Here is a 21,320-nt window from a genome sequence, read left to right on the forward strand (position 1 = left end):
AACCTTAGACCTTCCTATTAACTATGACATTTTATGCCCGTTACTATTATATATGAAGTTTAGTGAAATAAGAGGCTCAGTTATGCTAAAATACATTTCCTTTCTGAATAAAACCCATAGTTAATGTTAGTTCTGTATGTAATTATCGTAAATACTATCGTGGGGTTGCAGGTTCATGTTTATTATAGATCATTCCTAGTAAGAAAACGTTTAATGCCTTCTTTGCCGTCTTAATCGGGCTGCCTAACTTAAAACTATGCTACAAGCTACTAGATGTTTCCTCGATTTCCCGTTAATAAACTCTTACATGATGATAAAAGTGCTCAAATTAGATTAACTTAAAAAAAAAACAAGTACATAAAGTAAAATCATCACTCTTATGACTAGATGTCTCCGAGTAAACGGTAAACATAAAAAATCCAACGACCTGAAACCCTCTTCCTTGTTCGAAGTCAGTTAAAAAAGGATTGACAACCCCAAAAAGTAAGTTGATGACTTACTGTAGATCAAATGAACATCTTATATTGACCCTTAGGCCAATTCAAACTTACATTTTGAGATCAAACTGATAACTATACACGATGATTCAGGAGACGTGAGCAGGATCAAGCCTACGCATACAGTATGTTATAAACAACTGTTTCGTACCAGTATCTGTGAGATTAATTTTAATTAATTAATTTCTGTATAAATATTGATGCGCCAATACATGTATTTACTGGTCCGTACGAGGAAAATGGACGCGCGAATGATAGCTAAATGACATCATGTTGATATAAATTTGATGTCAAAATGTACGTTCAAATTGGACTCCCGGTCGACCTGAATACATAAACCCAACTTACCTATTCTTGAGCAGATTTCACGTATTAAGCTAACATTGATGCATGCCAAACTCCTTCCTCCAGTTATCTTTGTTCAAGTTAGAATTAGTTTGGTTCTACCAAAGCTAAAAGAGCCTATACGGCGATTTAGGTTACTGTACGTATGGCGTATTGGATTAAGATAGTTTCATGATTTGGGTAGAGATAGGTTAAATTGAGCAGTCTTGAAGATGATCTAAGGTACCTTACTGTATACAATGTGTGTTTATTTACTTTTACTTCGGAGTTTCAAACCGGTCATGGGAATATTACCACACATAACACGAATCGGAAAAACTGCATTTGAGCTCTGTTACGTTATAGCATCTGAAAAAATCTGCCAAAAATGTTCTTTACAGTACATTTATGGTGCTACAATTGCTGCAATTGCTACGATTGGTGCTGGTAAAATTTTTAAGGGGCATATGTACTGTAAAAACGTTGTACGATACACGTGCGAATAGGTGATTCGCAACTCGTGTCGATTTAAAACACTCCCTTCGGTCGTATTTTAATTTATTTACACTCGTTGCGAATTTCCTACTTTCCGCACTTGTATCGTAAATAATTATTTTAATAATACACAAAATGACGATTGTGTCTGCTGTTTAAATGACTAAGTAATGGACGTCAAAACACTCACAAATAATCATAATTATGAGCCCAATATATGGGCCCAAACTGTTATAGCTACTAGAAGAGTTTCTATATCAACTAGCTTCATCTGAAGACCATATGGTGCCAAGTAAATGTATTGCCATCTGTATACAATGGTGTTATTTTCATACCTTTCCTGTAGTTTGTTTAATTTGCGAACAGCCCAAATTTTAGTCCTGGAATAGATTCTTGAATCGACCTGTACTGTTACTGGGGTGACCACAATTCCACAAATCCTGCCAATTTGTTAGGACTTGCTGTAATAAATACCCGGTGGTCACTCGAGCGGTTTGCGCGAGGACAAACGTCGAATACCGAACTTGCTGAAATTGTAGTAGGTTATTTGGTGGGGTGACCATAGATTTGGAAAAGGCCGGGATTGTCACCCGAGTTTAAAATTTTGTTACAGTTTGTTACTTCATATTTTGTAATAGTGAGAGTAGTAGATTATGTGGTAGGGTAACCATGATCTCTATGTCACATTACAGCAGGGATTTTTTTTAGCTTAGGTATGTTACAATTTACTATTTCTTGCGTCTTATATTATGACATTTTGTGTGTTAATCGGTAAAAATGTTTGTGTGCTATATTTATGACGCTTATAATTTGCATTTTTGCACATTTTTTTTTTCTTTTATTTACTCGTATATGGGTATGAAAGCGTATTATATAGGTAGGTTTATGAGTATGATACGTTATATATAACCCTCAAGGCAACACGTGTCGACGACATAAAGAAAACATATAAAACGCATAAAAACTATATTGCCAATGACGCGTAAAAGCATAAAATTCAAAACATCTTTATTTATAAACATATTCTATTCAAGCAAGCGACATTAGTATCTCCATTTTGACTGCGGTCAAAAAAAGGTACAGACTCACTAAAAGTCAACAAACTTATTACTCCCGCCGTAAAAGCTCGGTAAGCTCTCGAGTCTTAGCGACTAGAAGCTGATGAGCTTAGGGCTCGGCTGTCATTCTGACGAGCGGGTTGAAGGGGAAGCGAATGCTCAGGAAAACCAGTATAGGGGCATTCTATGAGCTGTCTTGCGTAAACGCGTTTTATTTCGTATATTACCTACATTTGTTTAAACTATCTGATGATTATTTTACTGAGCATTTTCCACATCCATTGTGACAGAAATAAAATTCTTATACCAGCAAATCTTCAGAAAAATTGCATTTGTGCGGGACAAGGGTAGACAATTTCGCTCTTAACTCTTATGATTATCAAAATTTTGAGAAACGTCAAACGAAGGGGCATAGCTATTATAACTATAATAGTTATACAAAAAATTGTGTACAAATAAAATAGGGACTACGTTGTATGGAGAATCAGCCTTCAACTATCGTGATCGCCAATATAACATGGTTTCACTCAAGAACTGGACTCGACCTTGTGCACGTGTCCAATCAGAATACACGGCCTTGAAGGATCACCGTAGCTTTAGTGTTACTGCGCTTTTTATGGCCCAACTAGAAACGAGAATGAAAACTGCGCGTTTCTCATTTAACTGACAAGTTCATTAACGGATTGCAATTTAACTGAAATGCTCACTTTATGGCGATATATTCTTTGAATTGTGCTATTCTTCGCTATTGCTTTTCAAAACTCTCTGTTGTAAGCATGGTGCTCTTATTCCCTTAGCCTAATGGGCTTATTCATAAACGTCTAACAAATGTCTGTCTGTTGTGTCATAATTTCTTGTGGCCTTGTACGTTTGACTTATGTTTATTGGAATGAGAATAAAATAGAGGTATTTGAAATAAGTACGTATAGGTGTAAGGGTACTGTACAGGTGTTGCCGAGAGCTAAGCGATGAGATTGCACGCATCGCATGACACAAATTTAAACCTAACATGTGCAACATATTCAGCATTTTTTATATATTTTGTGCAATCATTACTTAGTAGATATTCCACCAATTCGCACGAAGCGCTTTGCTTCCTCGTTTCTTATGCGCACTGCCAAGGAATGGAATTCCTTGCCGGCATCTATATTTCCGAGATCATAAAACCCGGCAACCTCCAAATCGAGGGTGAACAGGCACCTTCTGGGCAGGCTCGCTCCATCGTAGGCCACGTCTTCGCCTCGGCTAGTCTGTGGCCATGATGAGTAAGCCCATTAATAATCGAAAAAAATATAATTTAAATATGTAAATAAATATGCAAAAAAATATTATTTTTGATCGCTTAATGGCGATTATAGCCGTTCAGAGGTTTAATATATGACTAAGTAGCTTTATAAATAACTCTAGATCATTACTGCTTATCTTATCATGCATATACCTACATACATATTATGATTTAAGAGGGGGGTTAACGCAGTACAATAGTTTTTTTAAATATTGAATTTTCACATGTTTTTATTAAAGCAGTCAAGTCATTTACTTAGTTTTTGATCCGACCTCTTCGGGTTTTAAAAGACATTTCATTCAAGTTCCACATAAAAAAAAGTTACTCGTATTAAAAAGTTAAAGTATGGTCACTCTATCAGGTATTATATCGGTCCGTGGCCATTCACTCGAGCTCGCTCCAGGAATTCTATTCGATAGTCGATTGTGACAAGTCTCGATACGTTTCGTTATCGATTCTGTCCTTTGTGAGCTTGGCAAAGGTTTATTTCGTATTTGTTATCTGTGACAAATGTGACTGTTAACATCAGTTTTGTTATATCTTTGTCAAAATAAGTAAATAAAACGATTGTAAATTGTCTTGACAGTATGGCGCTAATTTACCGCCCTAGTGCGGTAACTTGCACTATACGTGCGTATGTCGAAAATTTAAAGGGCCATATGTACTGTAAAACGCCGTACAATACACGTGCGAAAAGGTAATTCGCAACTCGTGTCGATTTAAAACGTAAACGGCTGATTCTTACAAATTGCCTGCGACATAGGTATATATTTCGGGGATCTCGGAAACGGCTTAACGATTTCGATTAGGGATGTAACGATACATGATTTTGCCGATACGATACCGATACCGATATTTAAAGTAAATAATCGGCGATACCGATACCGATACCGATATCGATAGCCTGGTAGTTAGTTAATAAATCAAATACTTAAATAAAGAATCATATTATGCTTTATATGCATAAAACATACTTATGTTTAATAGACACTCGATTTTAAGAAGTGTGAAATACTGAAAAATAAAAATAAAGAAAAATATATTCCTATTAGCAAAATAGCACGATTACAGCAGCTTCACTGTTACGTTGAGTAAGTAATATATCGTAGTAAAACTTACGTAAGTTTTGACACATCAAGTTAAAATTGAGGTGAAGAACTTGCCCAATAAAATACCTTACTGTGGGTTGTTTACATTTTGTTATGGTATCGGCTGTATTTAAATCGGCGATGCCGATGTATCGGCCTGCCGATTATATCGGCCGATATATCGTATCGGTATCGGTATCGTTACATCCCTAATTTCGATGAAATTTGCTACTTATATGCTATAAATCGAACTAGCTAGGTGTTATCTCTAGGAAAACGCGCATTTTTGAGTGTTTATATGTTTTCTCCCAGATATTTTTAAATTAACTGAGCCAATGGTTACCCGCGCCCACGGTATGTTCTGAAACGAAATATGTCTATAAAAATAGTGTTTAACATGTTTACCTATCGTAAAAATTTCCTGAGGGATCCCAGAGGCAGAGGGCCGTTAAAAAGACTCAAGAGCCTCCGGGGGCATAAAGTAATTTACGACCTTTGTAGACGTGTTTATAGTCACCCTGTATATTGAAAACTAACTTTTATTGCGGTTATGTATGATGTAGGAAATTAAATATGCTACGTGGTCTCTTAATGCGGTTCACAGAATACATCTACTTACCAAGTTTCAACAGTATAGTTCTTATAGTTTCGGATAAAAGTGGCTGTGACATACACGGACAGACAGACGGACAGACATGACGAATCTATAAGGGTTCCGTTTTTTGTCATTTGGCTACGGAACCCTAAAAAGTCAGTATTTGAAACTGTGTCGCATTTTACTATCATTATGTTAGTAAGTATTTTAACGACAAATGTGGAACTCTTCTAAGATTGATTGGTCAATCAATAACAATAATATTTTTTTGGTAAAAATTTCATTTTTAGTACAAGCAGGCGTGTCTCACTCCGCGATTTCGTCGCTTTGCTACAGGTAGCTAAAAGTACATCCGTTCGGCCCCAATTTTGGGGAAAGCCATAAGCCGCGCGTGGCGCTGTCGCCATCTAGCGGCCATATCTGTGCTGATCGTAACAGACGCGTTTTGTTAGAGAGTGAGTCTTCTGTACTTAGTACTATTATTTATTCTGTGGTAGAAGCTTTCATCGCTGACTATACTTTTCTTTCCACGACTGTATCAGATGAATTCCCCAAAATTTTCTTTCTCCGGTATTTTAGTTCCATGGAGTTTTGTATGTGCAAATTAATGCTCGGAAAACATACGAAAACTCAAAAATGCGCGTTTTCCCAGAGATAAAACCTAGCTAGGTCGATTTTTCGCCCCCGAAAAGCCCCATATAGCAAATTTCATCGAAATCGTTAGAGCCGTTACCGAGATCCCCGAAATATATATACATATAAATAAATAAATAAATAAATAAATATGCAAGAGCACGAGCAATTCGTTTAAAGGTATTAGATTTTTGACGAAATTGTTAGGTTGGTGTGTATTCAAATCACGATGTTTCATGTCTGCTATCATTAGGCGTAGTTAGAGGTATTATTGTTTAAATTTAGATTTGGTTTAGGCGAATGTAGGTTTAATTCGAGCCCTAAATAGTGCCAATTTGGCAAGCTTCTCTATTTTAGCTAAAACTGAAATACACGCTTTAACTGTCTAATTCAAAGCGAAGGTATTTTCATACAGGGACGTAAATAAACCATTGCACAAAGCTTGTAAAGTACGCGCGAAAGTGTCACGGCCAAGTCTCAAACAAAACATGTAAATATTGATTGCCACAGCGTATACGCGAGACATGGGTCAAATATTATAATGTCTTTTAACACCATAGTGCTACATGCAAGTAGTATTTATCGGGAATTGTGTGTTGAAAGATCCACGTACATATATTTTGTGCTAAAACGACATACGTAAATATATTCCTTAAGTTTGTATGACAGTAACCCGCGCGTTCTTCTAAATTAGTGTCAATTGTATGTATTTATGAACTCTTTCCATCAATACAATTGTTCGTGCATTGAAATAATAAATTAATTTATTTTCTATAATGCTCTCATGCAAATGGTTTTGTTTATAATGTTGCGGGTGTCACTGAGCGGCGGTAGTCGCTTACCATCAGGCGATCCGACCGCTCGATTGCCTCCTATATCATAAAAAACCGGTCAAGTGGGAGTCGGACTCGCGTTCCTAGGGTTCCGTACATTACTCAATTTTTAACAATGTATTTTTTTATGAGGAACGTGAATGAAATGTCTTTAAAAACCGTAGGGGTCGGATCTAAATTTGCTACTATTTAATAGAAATTATAGTATGTTATATAGTGGTATGGTGTATGTGTTAGTATTGTAGTATGCCTATATGGAAATTTCACGAACGTTATAAATGTAACTTATTTTTCTTGATCTTGAATTATTCTTAAACAAACCAGTGGCTAAGCGTAATATAAATCTATTTTCTAGAATAAACCAACAGTCTCAAAACAAGTAAACAGGTAAAAATCGAGTTCCAAGGAAGCCTCGGTACTGCAACAGACATTGAAAGCCTCAACTAAATCCAATAACGTGCTAAACACAAACAAGACAGCATATTACTACACTGGCTGCAATTCGAGTTGCACTTGCACATGCACATGCACTGGGAACTAGGCCGTGGAGTTTCATACTCCAGACGTGAGGAGGAAATAAATAGGATACATACTTAGTGTTACATAAAAGGTATAGGCTAGTAACCGCGCTATTATTGTAGATACTATTGGAAGAATTTTGAAACTGTGTTGTCTCAAATATAAAAAAACAACAAAGACAAAGTTCGAATCGGACTCGCCCACCGAGGGTTTCGTACTTTTTAGTAGGTATTTGTTGTTATAGCGGCCACGGATATACATCATCTGTGAAAATTTCAGCTGTCTAGCTATCACGGTTCATGTCAGCCTGGTGACAGACAGACAGACAAACGGACAGTTGTGTCTTAGTAATAGCGGTTTTACCCTTATAATGCGGAACGCTAAAAATAACAACTTTTGTTCTCGTACGGAGCCAATCTCTCTCGTGCATGAGATGAGGCATGGCTGAATGTCTTTTTTAGGGTTCCATAGTCAACTAGGAACCCTTAAGTAAAGTTTCGCTATGTCCACCTGTCTGTCCGTCCACGGCTTTGCTCCGTGTTCGTTACAGAAAGCTGCAATTTGGCATTGATACATAAAACATGCATTGCGACAGAACGATTAAATAAAAAGTGCAAAAAAATATATATTCCAAATTACTAATAATAGCTCCCGTTTAGCCTATTCCCCCTACACTGAGCATGGTCCAACATGCTCTTGGCCAATTTTTTCACCTTTAGGCTTCTAGTTACATACCTACTCCATATACCTAAACAAATGCAACAATATGACCCTGTTAATTTTATTACACGACTGCCCAAACAAAAAGAGTGTATTGTTTTCAGCGTTCATGTTTGTATGTATATATTTAAGTATTTATGTGAGTTTCTTTATTCCACGATAACTTCAGAATGCCTTAACCGATTTAGATGTATGATATATCATTAGAATCCTTACGTCATCCCGGGTGACATAGGCTATGTGACGTCATTACAAAATCAATATGGCGGACTTAATACGCCATATTACGCAACCTTAAGAAAAAAATATCTTACAAACCTATCGAGTAGGGTATCAAAATGTAGAGCTTTGAAAGACGAGTAATAATATATATGCAACATGTTGGCTTAAGTCTAATTTTGAGAAAGTAAGAACTTTCAAAATATGTTAAGAAAAGCAAATCCCATTAATCCATTTATTATTATTGAATCGGATAATAAAAGGAAGGTTTTCACCGCCGATCATAAAAAAAAACATAATATTACATATTATTACATATTACATTATACTACTTAAAGTTTTTAACACATGTTTTAAAAGCAGCCAAATACCTATGTTCCAAATTGCGCTAATGGAATCGAAATGTGAACATATAACTTATACATATTTATTAATCGATACGATTGTAGAGTCCGTCTAAGCTAACTCTGCACCGACTTTGACAGAAAAAAGTGTGTCACCTATTTTTTTGTAAAAATCTACATTTCTTCAAAGGCCAAAGGCCGAGCTGCATACCCTACACGAAGGCCCGGGGCGTAAGACAGACTCGGTGCGCGCTTTATACAACATCCCCAAGTATTCTAATTGCAAAGGCCGAAAGCCGCGAGCTCCTCGCAGGGCCGAAGGACTGGAGCGTAAGGCAGGTGCGTGCTTTTTCTATCTTCCCCAAGTTTCTTAATTGCGAAGGCCGAAGGCCGAGCTCCGCGTAGGGCTGTAAGGCCCGGAGCGTAAGCCAGGTGCGTGCTTTTTGTAAGTTCCCCAAGTTTCTTAATTGCGAAGGCCGAAGGCCGAGCTCCGCGTAGGGCCGAAGGCCCGGAGCCAGGCTCGGTGCGCGCTTCCAACTTCCCCAAGCATCTTAACACCGAAGGCCGAACTCCGTGTAGGGCCGTAACGTAAGGCCCGGAGCGTAAGCCAGGTGCGTGCTTTTTGTAAGATCCCCAAGTTTCTTAATTGCGAAGGCCGTAGGCCGAGCTCCGCGTAGGGCCGTAAGGCCCAGAGCGCAAGCCAGGTGCGTGCTTTTTGTATCTTCCCCAAGTTTCTTAATTGCGAAGGCCGAAGGCCGAGCTCCGAGTAGGGCCGAAGGCCCGGAGCCAGGCTCGATGCGCGCTTATTATAACTTCCCCAAGCATCTTAATTCCGAAGGTCGAGCTCCGCGTACGGCTGTAAGGCCCGGAGCGTAAGTCAGGTGTGAGCTTTTTGTATCTTCCCCAAGTTTCTTAATTGCGAAGGCCGAAGGCCGAGCTTCGCGTAGGGCCGAATGCCCTTAGCCAGGCTCGGTGCGCGCTTCCAACTTCCCCAAGCATCTTAATTTCGAAGGACGAGCTCCGCGTAATAGGGCCGTAAGGCCCGGAGCGTGAGCCAGGTGCGTGCTCTTTGGAACTACCCCAAGTTTCTTAATTGCAAAGGCCGAAGGCCGAGCTCCGAGTCGGGCTGAAGGTCCGGAGCCAGGCTTGGTGCGTGCTTCCAACTTTCCCAAGCATCTTAATTACGAAGGCCGAGTTCCGCGTAGAGCCGAAGACCCGGAGCGTAAAGCAGGTGCGTGCTTTTTGGAACTTCCCCAAGTTTCTTAATAGCGAAGGCGAAGGCCAAAGCTCCAATTAGGGGCCGACGACTCGAAGCGACCGAGAGAGGATCGTTTCCACGCAAGCTCGCGTCCATGCTTACTAGTACTTTAAACACAGAAAAATATTACATGTATCTAAATGATAAAGGCCGAAGACGGAGCTCCACAAAGGGTCGAAGGAACTTTTACAGCTCGCTATAAGCTCACATATTTTATGCTGGTACTATTAACCTAAATCGCAGTAATATCTATCAGATGCCACATTTTTTGCTCAAATCCGTTGATTAACTGATGAGGAGGTAATCACGTAACCTCCACGAGTGTTACTTTAGATCCGAATAAATCAGCGTCATCTGTATCAGCATTAGGTAACATGCAATTCTGAGTAATGGCTACCATGTACATATATTATTATCTAAATATCGGTATTATAATTATGCGGTATTAAAGATATTATAGGAAATATGTAGTTGCAGAGATAGTAAGCTCTAGCACTTTTCAATACGTCTGGTTTTTGGGTCCGACCTATTTAGGTTTTCAAGCACGTTTCATGGTAACATATCAAAAATCAGCATGATGAAATCTCCTTGAAGGAACTACCTACATTGCCTTAAATCATAAAAATATAGTTAGTTTGTATGATCACTAAAATGTATAAAATAAAAATAATTAACTAAAAATTAAAAAACACGACTGCAGTTTAAAAGCGAACTGAAAAGCTAAAAATAAATTTAGTTATGTTAGTTACTCAACTTAATGAATGTAAATTAGAATATAAGTGTTCAGTCAGGGTCATAAACAGCAAATGCAAAAGTTTAGGCTCATTTAGGATCGTGACTGTACCTGTATATTTTATTTTGATTGCAGTCGGGGACCTTTTAAATGGGAAAATTTTAATACATCAAGGTCCCCGACTGCAATTGAAATAAGATATACAGGTACAGTCACGATCCTAAATGAGCCTAAACTTTTGCATTTGCTGTTTATGACCCTGACTGAACACTTATATTCTAATTTACATTCATTAAGTTGAGTAACTAACATAACTAAATTTATTTTTAGCTTTTCAGTTCGCTTTTAAACTGCAGTCGTGTTTTTTAATTTTTAGTTAATTATTTTTTTGATGTATCTTTATTTTCGTTTGCCTCCAATCATAAAAAAATGTATTCAATGAGTTATTTCCACTACAGAATACTAATGAACATCGTTCATCAACAAAACCTATCTTTGATCGACGAGGCAATGAGTCAGAAGGCCTACCGCGAACCACGTTCGACGTGTTACCTCCCTGTCACACTTAAGTACGAATTCACAAGTGCGCCAGAAAGGCAACACGTCGAAGGTGGTTCGCGGTAGGCCCTCAGACCTCACAAATCAGGTCGCTCGAGCCTCGCTCAAACAATACATGTTTCATTCGGTTCACTAGGTTTGTTAAGTTTGTTCAATCGCGTCGCTCAGCCATACGTCGCGTTGTGAATTCATTTAAAATTATTTATTTCAGGCAAAATATTATGTAGGTACCTACTTAAGTACTAACAATTAACAGCCTGATTCGAGGATTCGAATGGATCGGATCAGTGTCACTAATAGTGAGTGACGTTTCTTTTTACTGCACTTTTGACACTGAGATATCCGATCCATATCGTACCTAGATCTAATATTTGACGTGTATTAAAGTTTGAATTAGACCGTAAGTGGGTGTATTTACTATGTATATACATATACATAGTATACAGTCGACGTCAAAGATATGTTCAAATTTTTTGCCTTATATGTACATATTACAAAGGCGCAAGGTGCAAAAATGTAAAGATATTTTTGACGTCGACTGTAGCTATTTCGGCTATTTTGACTAAAGCATAGAGAAATATAGTAAGACAAGAGTGCTCACTCCATACATCAGTTCAGACCATTAATTTCAGTGTCTACATCTAGCATCGACTAGCGGAACTATCAGTACTGCTACTTGACAATAGATGTAGCACCGTCCGGAAAGTCTTATCTCAACAGCATAAGACTTTCCGGTCGGTGCTACATCTATTGTCAAGTAGCAGTACTGATAGTTCCGCTACTAGATGGCAAATGCTAGATGCTAATAGTCTTTTTGGTACTAAAACTGATGTATGGAGTGAGCACTCTATGTATTTTTTTCTCTATGACTAAAGAAGAAATAGATAGATCTAACTTAAGTACTAACTAAAACATTTATACATATTGGCAACACAATATCACATTGTCTCCGTTACTTCGTCTGGTTTGTGCTCGTCACGAATTCGAAATAATAATGAGACCAATAAACTACAGAACCCAAAAACGGCGGAAACTCCAAAAATACGAGTGAAACATCTAATTTACAATGCAAACCGGAATAGACTTCGGGAAATTAGTGAAAAAGTTCCTGTCAACCGAAACGTTAGGAGCGTTAGTGGACTAGTGCCAACTGACTGACGGAGACGGTCAAGGGTGAACCGGTAGTTAAGTCTGGGTTCTATTTATACAGAACTCTTACTGTAAATTACATTCGATAGCGTGAGGAGTAGGGTTTGCAATCCGGATCTGAAATGTATGAAATTATCCGGACCTGATGGATCCGGATCCGCGGATATTCCCATACATTTCGGATCCGTCGTGCAGTGCAAACCTTAGTGACGAGCGTTCGCGTTTGCGTTACTTATGTCTATTTTTGTACGGAATCTTGAAGAGCGCACCAATCGGGACGTTTTGGAAACTCAAAATTCCATACATACCTACTTAAAATTATATTCTGGACTATACGTGGCTCGATTCGACGCGATTCGACTTTAGTGGACGCCAGCCTTAAAATATACTTGTGAGCGGGGCCTTCTGCCACAAGTATATTTTAAGGCTGGCGTCCACTAAAGTCGAATCGCGTCGAATCGAGCCACGTTGAAAGGAGTCGCATTTTTTCCGTGTGCGTTCATCACAGACGAATCGAAGCGAGTCGAAGTCACGGGAGCCTGTGCTGAGGTCGTGCTTGTACAGTTTGTCGATGATGGATAGTTCGGACGAAGAAATGCTATTGTTTCAATTTTTTTTTTGAAGAATGAGAGTGCGAGAGAACAAGAAAGCGACGAGTGCACAAACACTGGGTACACGATATAAACAAGAAGCGGAATATCTTCGGCGAATTTCACCATTTATATTTGGATCTCAAAAACGACCGTGCTAAATTTTTATAGATATTAATAATTCTTCGTTCATTTTGAACCTAGATCCGGAAGTAGGATCCGGAGGAAGTACCTAAACTCAAAAACGAAACCACCCGTCATCAGTCATCCGCTACCCCGCGTCCACTGAGGCGCGCCGAGTCGAGTCGAAACGCGTAGCCGCAGAAATTCGCCTGACGAGCAATGCGCGCGGTAGATTCGAATCGGCGCGCCGCGGCTCTTCGTCAATGGACGCAGTTGCATAGAAAATATAGGAGGCGAATTATTGCGATTCGATTCGATTCGCCTCGGCGAGTTTAGTGGACGCCAGCCTTTATACTTAAAAGAAGGTTCCAACCTTTTTACTATTGAAATGTAAATTGAAACCCAAATAAAATATTTTTCATTTTTTAATTTTTCATTTAAAATGACACTTAACGCAAACGCGTACGTCACGTATCGAATGAAATTTACACCAGGGGTACAGAACCGTTGGTTAGTAAAATAAGGATTACTCACACGTAGCCTCGGTGAGGCGAAGATGTGGGGTCGAGTTTCTCTTCTCTCACACAAGAAATTCGAGAATTACGCGGCATATTGAGTGCAATGGGTTCTCTCTTCGTAGTCACTTTCCTCTACAAAGCGGGGAAACGCTGGGATCGGCTACGTACGTACGTAGCGCTACCGCTACGAAAACGTTGGCAGTGAACGTGTTAAAATACTGAAAGGGATCCGTACTCCCATGTGTGAACGAAATAGTGCTATGCACGTTTTTACGCGGTGTCCCGCTCGCACGCGCCTCCTGTCGTGTGGACCTGTATGCAATGTTGTATGTTTGCGTAGCCAGATAATGTAAAAAAATTTACGAATTGTCCAAAAATGTTTTTCCACGTCATAATAACCTACTGGCGAGCATGCAAGGAAAACTGTATCTAAGATATTACAAAACATTTAAACGCGGTTCCCTTTTTCAAACAAGCAATATTTTTACATAGTTCCTTTTTTGAAAAAGAAGGTCTCACGGAATCCTAAATAACCGCAAACAGGGCTAATGGAATATTCCTAGACGGATGGATTTGAAATTGTAATTCGGCCGAGTCTCCTTACAACTCCTGTACACAGGTACCTAGGCACAGTTGGCAACTAAATTTATGTGAATAAAGTTAAAACGCTCAGAACACGACTAACAGGCCAATTCGAACATACCTACACTGACATCATGATGACATCTAACTCATGTCATTCAACTATCGTGTATTTGACCGTACATGTATTAGCGCGAGCGAAAGTTTTTCCATACTTTCGCTGCAGACTGTATTTTTATTAAACCCACGGTTTTTTCTATGCTAATACTATTGTCGGATTTCGGCACTAGAGAGCTTTGAGTGATGTTCGATTTTGCGCCTAGATTTAGGATCCATTTAGGATTTGGGAAATGGAAACCCAAGCTTCTGTTACAACGAGAATTGTTAGGAGAAAATATATGATGATGTAGATTTTTACGTTGTTTACTAACCGAAAAGCGTTTTTGTAAGGCATTAATAAAATAGGTACAGTCGAGTTCATAAAATATGTGTACATTTGCCTGTCCCCAACAGGACGTATATAGGATGAATTATTATTATTTTACAACATCTTGTTAAGTGTAGAAGAACTTTTACATTTAATAGCGGTCCCCGGCCCTGGTTTTATTGCCAACTTTGACCAGCTATTTGCAATTAATAATAGGTAGTTAACTAAACTGAATTGAATTTTATAGCTGAATTTTTTGGAGTACTCGACTATTTCGGTGTTCAGACCTAAATGAAGAGACGTATGCTCTAATGCTCCAGATTAGAGCTGCTTAGAACCTCTTAGCTATCGGAATTGAAGAGGAGCCAAAACTCTTAAGTACTCCTAAATCATTATTTCTAAATGTGGTTCCACTAGTGTCGTTTACGTAACGTTATTCTATTAATAGGATAGTTGAAAATGCAAAAAAAATATCACTAACACACCAAACATTAACTTCCTACCATTTTTTTTCTTTACTGCTGTTAGATGCACTCAATCGCTTGCTGTATAAAATACGGAACCCTAAAAACAGTGGTACAGTTCTTGCAACACCTACTTTTTTGATTAACTTTCTTCCGCTACCCATGGGTTGTCTGAACGAGATCGCTCTTTAGCGATAAGTCAGCCTGTTGTTTGCTTCTATCCTTATCAATTGTATTTCCTTTAGTTGTATCTTTTACTGAGATGTGCCAATAAAAAGTTTAGTGTCTATTTATTTTAGATGAAAGGCGCCAGGTTACATAACGTAACAAGTGATATTGTACAACACTCAATATATTAGAACAAATTCAATTATTTTCAGAAAATATTCAAACACTCAATATTATTGATACGACCTATTAATTTTCGACTTAGTTATTTTGCCTCTCCTTTAGTGATCAGAAGACATGATAATTGGTGATACTCATCACAATTGGCAAACCTCTCCACAGGCGGCTATTTATCCATTCGACTCTTTATTATAATAGCTACTACTAAACTAAATTAATAACTAGCTTAAATCTAATAAAATATTAGGCCCTTGAGGCATTGTACCAAGGATGCTGGCGGCATTTCCTCGCTGTATCGCAATGCTGATACGTTGTGCGAGGAAGCCGCCAGCTCTTCGGTCACCAGTTTCGTCAACCAGACGCTTCGCGATTTCAGCAAACATCTGGTGCGCGCCCTATGGGCCCAGAGTTTCAACTGCAAATGGTACATTTGACTTCATATTTTCTTTTCACTTCAAAACCTTGGCTAGAATATGCAAAGAAATAAGCCGATGTCGGCTCAGAATGCATTTCCTCTTGCGTAAAGCCTGGATTACACTAGCTTAGTATTTACTTGGCTGTTTGTGTGTAAGCGCTATTGATTAGTGCTCGTAGGGCTAGTAAACTCGTGTAAACTTTGTGTTACAAACAAAGATACTTACTCAACTTGACATTTTTCGCCATATTACAAAGGAGGAAGATGCAAAAGTGTAAACATATCTTTGACGTCTACTGTACAAATTAACACATTAACTGCCAGCGAGTTTCTAGGGGAGTTCACTGTTCGTAGGCGCTTTTCGCTACATACGGTTTTTCCCGTGTTATCGGCTACCCTCGCAGCGCGTAGCTCGCGCTGGCACTGAATGTGTTAACTAAATTGATATTTGTTTTACAAATATACAATTAAAATTGAATATTGATTGACAATGCTGGCCGCGTACCTAGATATGAGCGCCGATAGGCATTTAGCCGGCGGCGGCGCGCCGGTCAAAATTGGTCGGCGGCGGCGGCGAATCGGCGGCGTGGCCTTGAAACACCTTCGATTAATGAAAAAAGAATTCAAACCAAAATTTTACCGAAAAAACATGCTTTTTCTGTAAGAAAGTTATGAATTAAATGCATTTTTAATTTTCAAGGATAATTTATTGAGTAATGGTACGAAAAAAATAGATAATATCATATAAACTGTGGATAAGAGGTATCGCGCGGCATCAGAGGCGGTCTTAATCTTGGCGAGGCTCTGGCCGGAAGGTCTTAGCGATGCCCTTATCTTTTGTGCTAAGTTAAAAATTGCGGATTGACTGTATCAGGGAAACGTCTTGTCGACAGTACAAAGAAAATCGAGCCCCGTCATTAACCAATATCGATTCAACAAAACCGATTTATGTCCAAAAGTGAGGCCCAACGTCGAGCTCCATGTAACACCCAAGACTTGATTTCGATGCCTCCCAATGCGAGGCCAGAGGATGAGCTGCAGGTAAGCATACAGCTAAGAATCGAACGCCAAGTGTAAGCTTGGCTGACGGCCGAACGCCTGGAGCGCCGATTGCGGCGCGCTTCTGTGCGAGGCCAAGCTGCAAGAGAGCAGAGCGAGGGCGCAGGCCGATAAAGACTGAAGCCATAGTGTTAAAGATCTGGAGCTTTCCTGCGGGCGCATTCGTGCGACGCCAAAGGCCGAGCTGCAATGGAGCTAAATCGGATAAGGACCAATGCTCAAACGTTTTAAAACAGCTCGAAAGTTGAGCTCCAAACAGGGCCAAAAACTTGCAGGTTCAGATAGCGGCTCAATTCCATGCGAGCGATGCAAGGCCAAAGATTGAGCTGCGAGAGAGCAAAGCTTAAAATCTGAACAGTGGCCAAGTTTAATTGAGACCCGATTCCGACGCCCTTCCGTGCGAAGCCAACGGCCGGACATTTGGACGTGGAAACGCTTACTATCTCAAAATTAACCCCATTTTATACCTTTTAAAGACGTTTAACCATGCTTGCAATGGTTAAATTCGCGGTAAATGACGGATGGTTAGCTGGCAAAATTAGTTATGCATTCCATATGCATAGTTATGTAATCCAAAGATGTGGATTCGAGTCTCACGTTAGCCAGAGTTGATCACAGTTAATTTTTTCATTGTGATTAACATATGTCTAGTGTATATATACAATCTATAAATTGTAATGTGGAACGTTGCACAATAAAAACGGAAGGAAATCAGTATGATTATTACAAGCATATTGATGTTAAGCCGTGTGGTGGCCGGCTTTAGAATACGAGGTACGAGGCGACTAAGTCCACAAACGAAGCAAGAAGGTATTTCGTTACAGGGGAGATGGTCGTCCTCTTAGCATTGGTTTGCAATCCATCTAGGAGAAGGATACTCCAAAATAAAACCCGGAATGGAGTTTCCGTAAGGCGCGAGTAGGGTCCAACCTGAAATAAGCGGCAGATTCCTGCAGCTGACCTGTTTCCACACGTATTGGCTCGACTTTCCTGTGGGATAAGACAGTGAAGCCGAGAGGGTAATGCAGGTGCTGGGCATCCCTGCGTTTCCTTAATTTCGTCCCAGGCGGTGTAATAGGATATTTCTCCGGTTTTACACCATAAATCGTCTGCATTAGACGCTAAGGCCAATGTATTGATGTTAAAATTGATATTAAATAATTTCGTTTCCCCAAGACTAGTAGCGCGTTCTTACTAGATAAATAAGTTTGCATTTGCCTTCGATATTTTTGAATTATAAGGGCCTAAAACACCTTTTGAATGCCTATAAACTATTCGAAGTGGCGCCGTTAATGATCTAAACCCGATTAAAAATATATTATTTGATTCCGAAAGTAGTCGTAACTACCAAGGTCACGCCGATGCCACGCCGATAGCGTAGCGTCGGCGGCGGCGGCGCGAAAATTTTGTCGGCGGCGGCGGCGCGCCGGCGCGGCGCTCATATCTACGCGTACCTAGCCAACGTGACAATCGCTTACGCTCCGTAGCGATCGAAACGCAACTGTCACTATCGCACGAATATGGAAGAGTGATAGAAAGACACCAAGCGTTTCGTTATCGAAGCGATAGCAATTGTCAGCTTGGCTAAGCCGCCTGTCCCGATATTGCGTCCTTGGAACTAGTTGGAACCCAGTGTTCAGCGGTTGGTATCTAATCCTTGCATAATGTTGTGCAATACGTTTTATGACGTCATTTTGCGGCATACGATCGTGATATTCGCAGCATGATGCATCGACTCGTTAGCTCAGTTGGTAGAGCGCCGAATTCCCAATATTGACTTTACTATCGGAGGTCGGAGGTTCAAATCCTTTACGAGTCAGATTTTTTGTTTTCTTTTTGCGTTAGTCCCTGAAAAATTACTGGAGTAGGTAATACCTATTTGTTTTAAGGTAAGACATTAAATCCGCCATTTAGTACATAATTGTATATCTTTGTGCAATAAAGTTTAAATAATTAAATACACCGGTAGAAGCAGAGACAGTATAGGCATTTAAGGTCAGATATTGTTTGAGTTTGTACAGAAGCATATCCTCGTATACGTTTTGATAATATATACATTTTGAATAAGTATAAGGTAAACGTACTGGTGCTCGACGCGGTACCAGTACCTACATGTCATCTTGAATCTTAAGTCATTGTCAATAGAGGTGACATCAGGGTGTCATCTATTGGGTATTAGCATGTCGAGCACTAGTACGTTTACCTTACGTTATGTTGGGGTTTTCTGTAACAAACGGTTCGGCGTTAGCGCAGAAACGCAGCTAAGTATAAAATTTTTAGAGTAGATTTTAAGCTTCCTTTCACGAAAAAGCCTATTTCAAACGTTTCAAAGGTCGATAATCCCATTCCATTTCCGGAACACTAACGTACATCTATCACACGGAACATATTTGTGCAGCACACCGCAAAGCCCTCGATATCCACACGGTTGAATTATGATCTGTATAAATCAGAAATACCTCGCAGTTTCAGTTATTCCGGGTCTATGTTCAGTTCATTGGGAGTCGAGGAAAGACTGGCTATCGAGTTTAGTGATGAATGCTTTTAGTACTGATGAAGTATGATGAACGATGGTTGCGTAAAAAAACAGACGTCACTTTTTTAACAACGAGAACAGACATTTCGCTCGCACTAATATACGAGTACGAGCGAGAGGCATAGAAAGTAAATTATGTTCTCGATGGCGTTTATGTCAGGGCCAAACTGGTGGTAGCCACACAGATAGACACTATCAATTGTCAAACTGTAAGGTAGAGAACCTTAGTCCAGAAGACCACATCAATCAAACTGAGTAAATGTCGAAAATAAGTGCTGACAATAGTATCTACCTACCATTAGGGAACCCTTACTGCGCTTAAGGTGCCCAACTAAGCCCAAGTAAAATAAATAAAAAATCTTAACAATACATAGGTATTCATTGAATTCACGGTAAACAGAGCTGCGTAAAAATATTTTAAGAGTAAAAAATAATAATTCTAAAATACCCCAACTTTGCCACCCGTCGCCAACTTCACCTAAGTAATTATTTATTTTTATGAAAATTATACTAAAACTTATTTGAAATCCTAAATGTAGAATATTAACATGAAACCATAGAAACCATCCATTACATTCCGAGCGACCTGCCAAATAATTTAAATTGAATTTAAGATAGTATTAAGCTTAGAAACAAATTCGAAGTGGAAAATATCACTGTCTTGGGTGGAATAGCAATGTTAGCAAATTTCGTCGTGATACAAAATTAATTTAAGGTATTATTCGTGTTACTTCTGCGGTTCTGACCGAAAAAGAGAGATATTTTACATTAAATCTAACATTCAATAAATAATATAGGTAAGTGGGTACAAAGACGTGAAACTTCGGCCCAAAATCTGTGTGAGGAGCAAATGTTTGCCAAAAGAGATTTATTTACAGAGGACTTTGGCAGGAGGCTGTGAAAGTGAGTCGTATATCCGTTTTAAGATAAAGGATAAATATAATTTGGGAGAAATTGAAAGATTGTACTTGCGACTCTCCAAGAAACAAAATAAATAAAGCATTTTAAGCTGACTCATCTGACTTCTACTTTTTTTTGTACCATCGCCCACACTGGCAAAATGCATAAGGTCCCACGATGGACAGTTGTGACGTTCCACGGCAAAAGGTACCTTATGGCACTTGGCGCTTAAGTCGCATAGCGCCGCAATAATAATAGCGCGCGGCGGCGGAGCGGCGTTAATAATAGCGTAAGCGCCAACGGCCATAAGGTACCTTTACCCGTGGGACGTCACAGAGTGTTACTGCTTGTACCTTCCTTTCAGGCAAGTTTTATATTTTTGTTATTAACCTGCAGTTTCGTTATTAAGTAACTTATAAAGAACGCACATTGTACAGTCTTGCACATTGATTGCCATTGTAATTGGGATGCACAGTGGCACAGAAATCTAATTCCGTCAACTTCCCCAACGTTGCCTACCATGCCCTACATTGCATGGCTTATAAAACGGTGATTCTTTACAAAACAGTTGGTCTATGTCTAATTACTAATAACGTTCGCATTTCTCCTATTATTAGAATTATAGATATACGAATACACAGCGGTTTTGTAACGAAATACCGTTGTTTAAGCCAGGGGATGCAAGTACGACAGTTCTTTGACTGTACCAGTAGACTACTTTTCATTTGATATCGCGTTGATGGTGAGTAAATAGTCACATCGCATCGCTATTACCTCTTGCCTAGGTATAGTTCAGAGCCACATCGCATAATTCACGACTCAAATCGGTTTGTTCACAAAAAATACGTATGAAACTCAAGTGGATCCAATAAATTCCGAACAGGGATTAACGTCAAATAAACTGAAACTACCTACATTAGTTAGGAAGACTTATGTTTGGATATCATCCAAAACTAGCGGAAGCGAGTCTAGTATCACATCCGTAGGAATTGAATAGCATTTAGGCAAGAGAATCGCATAACAAGTGACTGTATTCATAAACATTCACTT

The 21,320-nt window shown here is 39.3% G+C and overlaps 1 protein-coding gene and 1 non-coding gene across 3 annotated transcripts in view; both read left to right on the top strand.

The window, feature by feature from the left end:
- LOC134648323 (pseudouridylate synthase RPUSD2-like) overlaps positions 1 to 21,320 on the top strand; it is a 625,507-nt gene that overhangs the window by 286,358 nt on the left and 317,829 nt on the right. The window lies entirely within an intron of this gene.
- On the top strand, positions 18,568 to 18,653 carry Trnag-ccc (transfer RNA glycine (anticodon CCC)). The gene is given in 2 exon segments: positions 18,568 to 18,604; positions 18,617 to 18,653. It is a non-coding gene; the product is annotated as a tRNA-Gly (tRNA).

This window comes from Cydia amplana, chromosome 5, assembly GCF_948474715.1.
Source record: "Cydia amplana chromosome 5, ilCydAmpl1.1, whole genome shotgun sequence".
NCBI lineage: Eukaryota > Metazoa > Arthropoda > Insecta > Lepidoptera > Tortricidae > Cydia > Cydia amplana.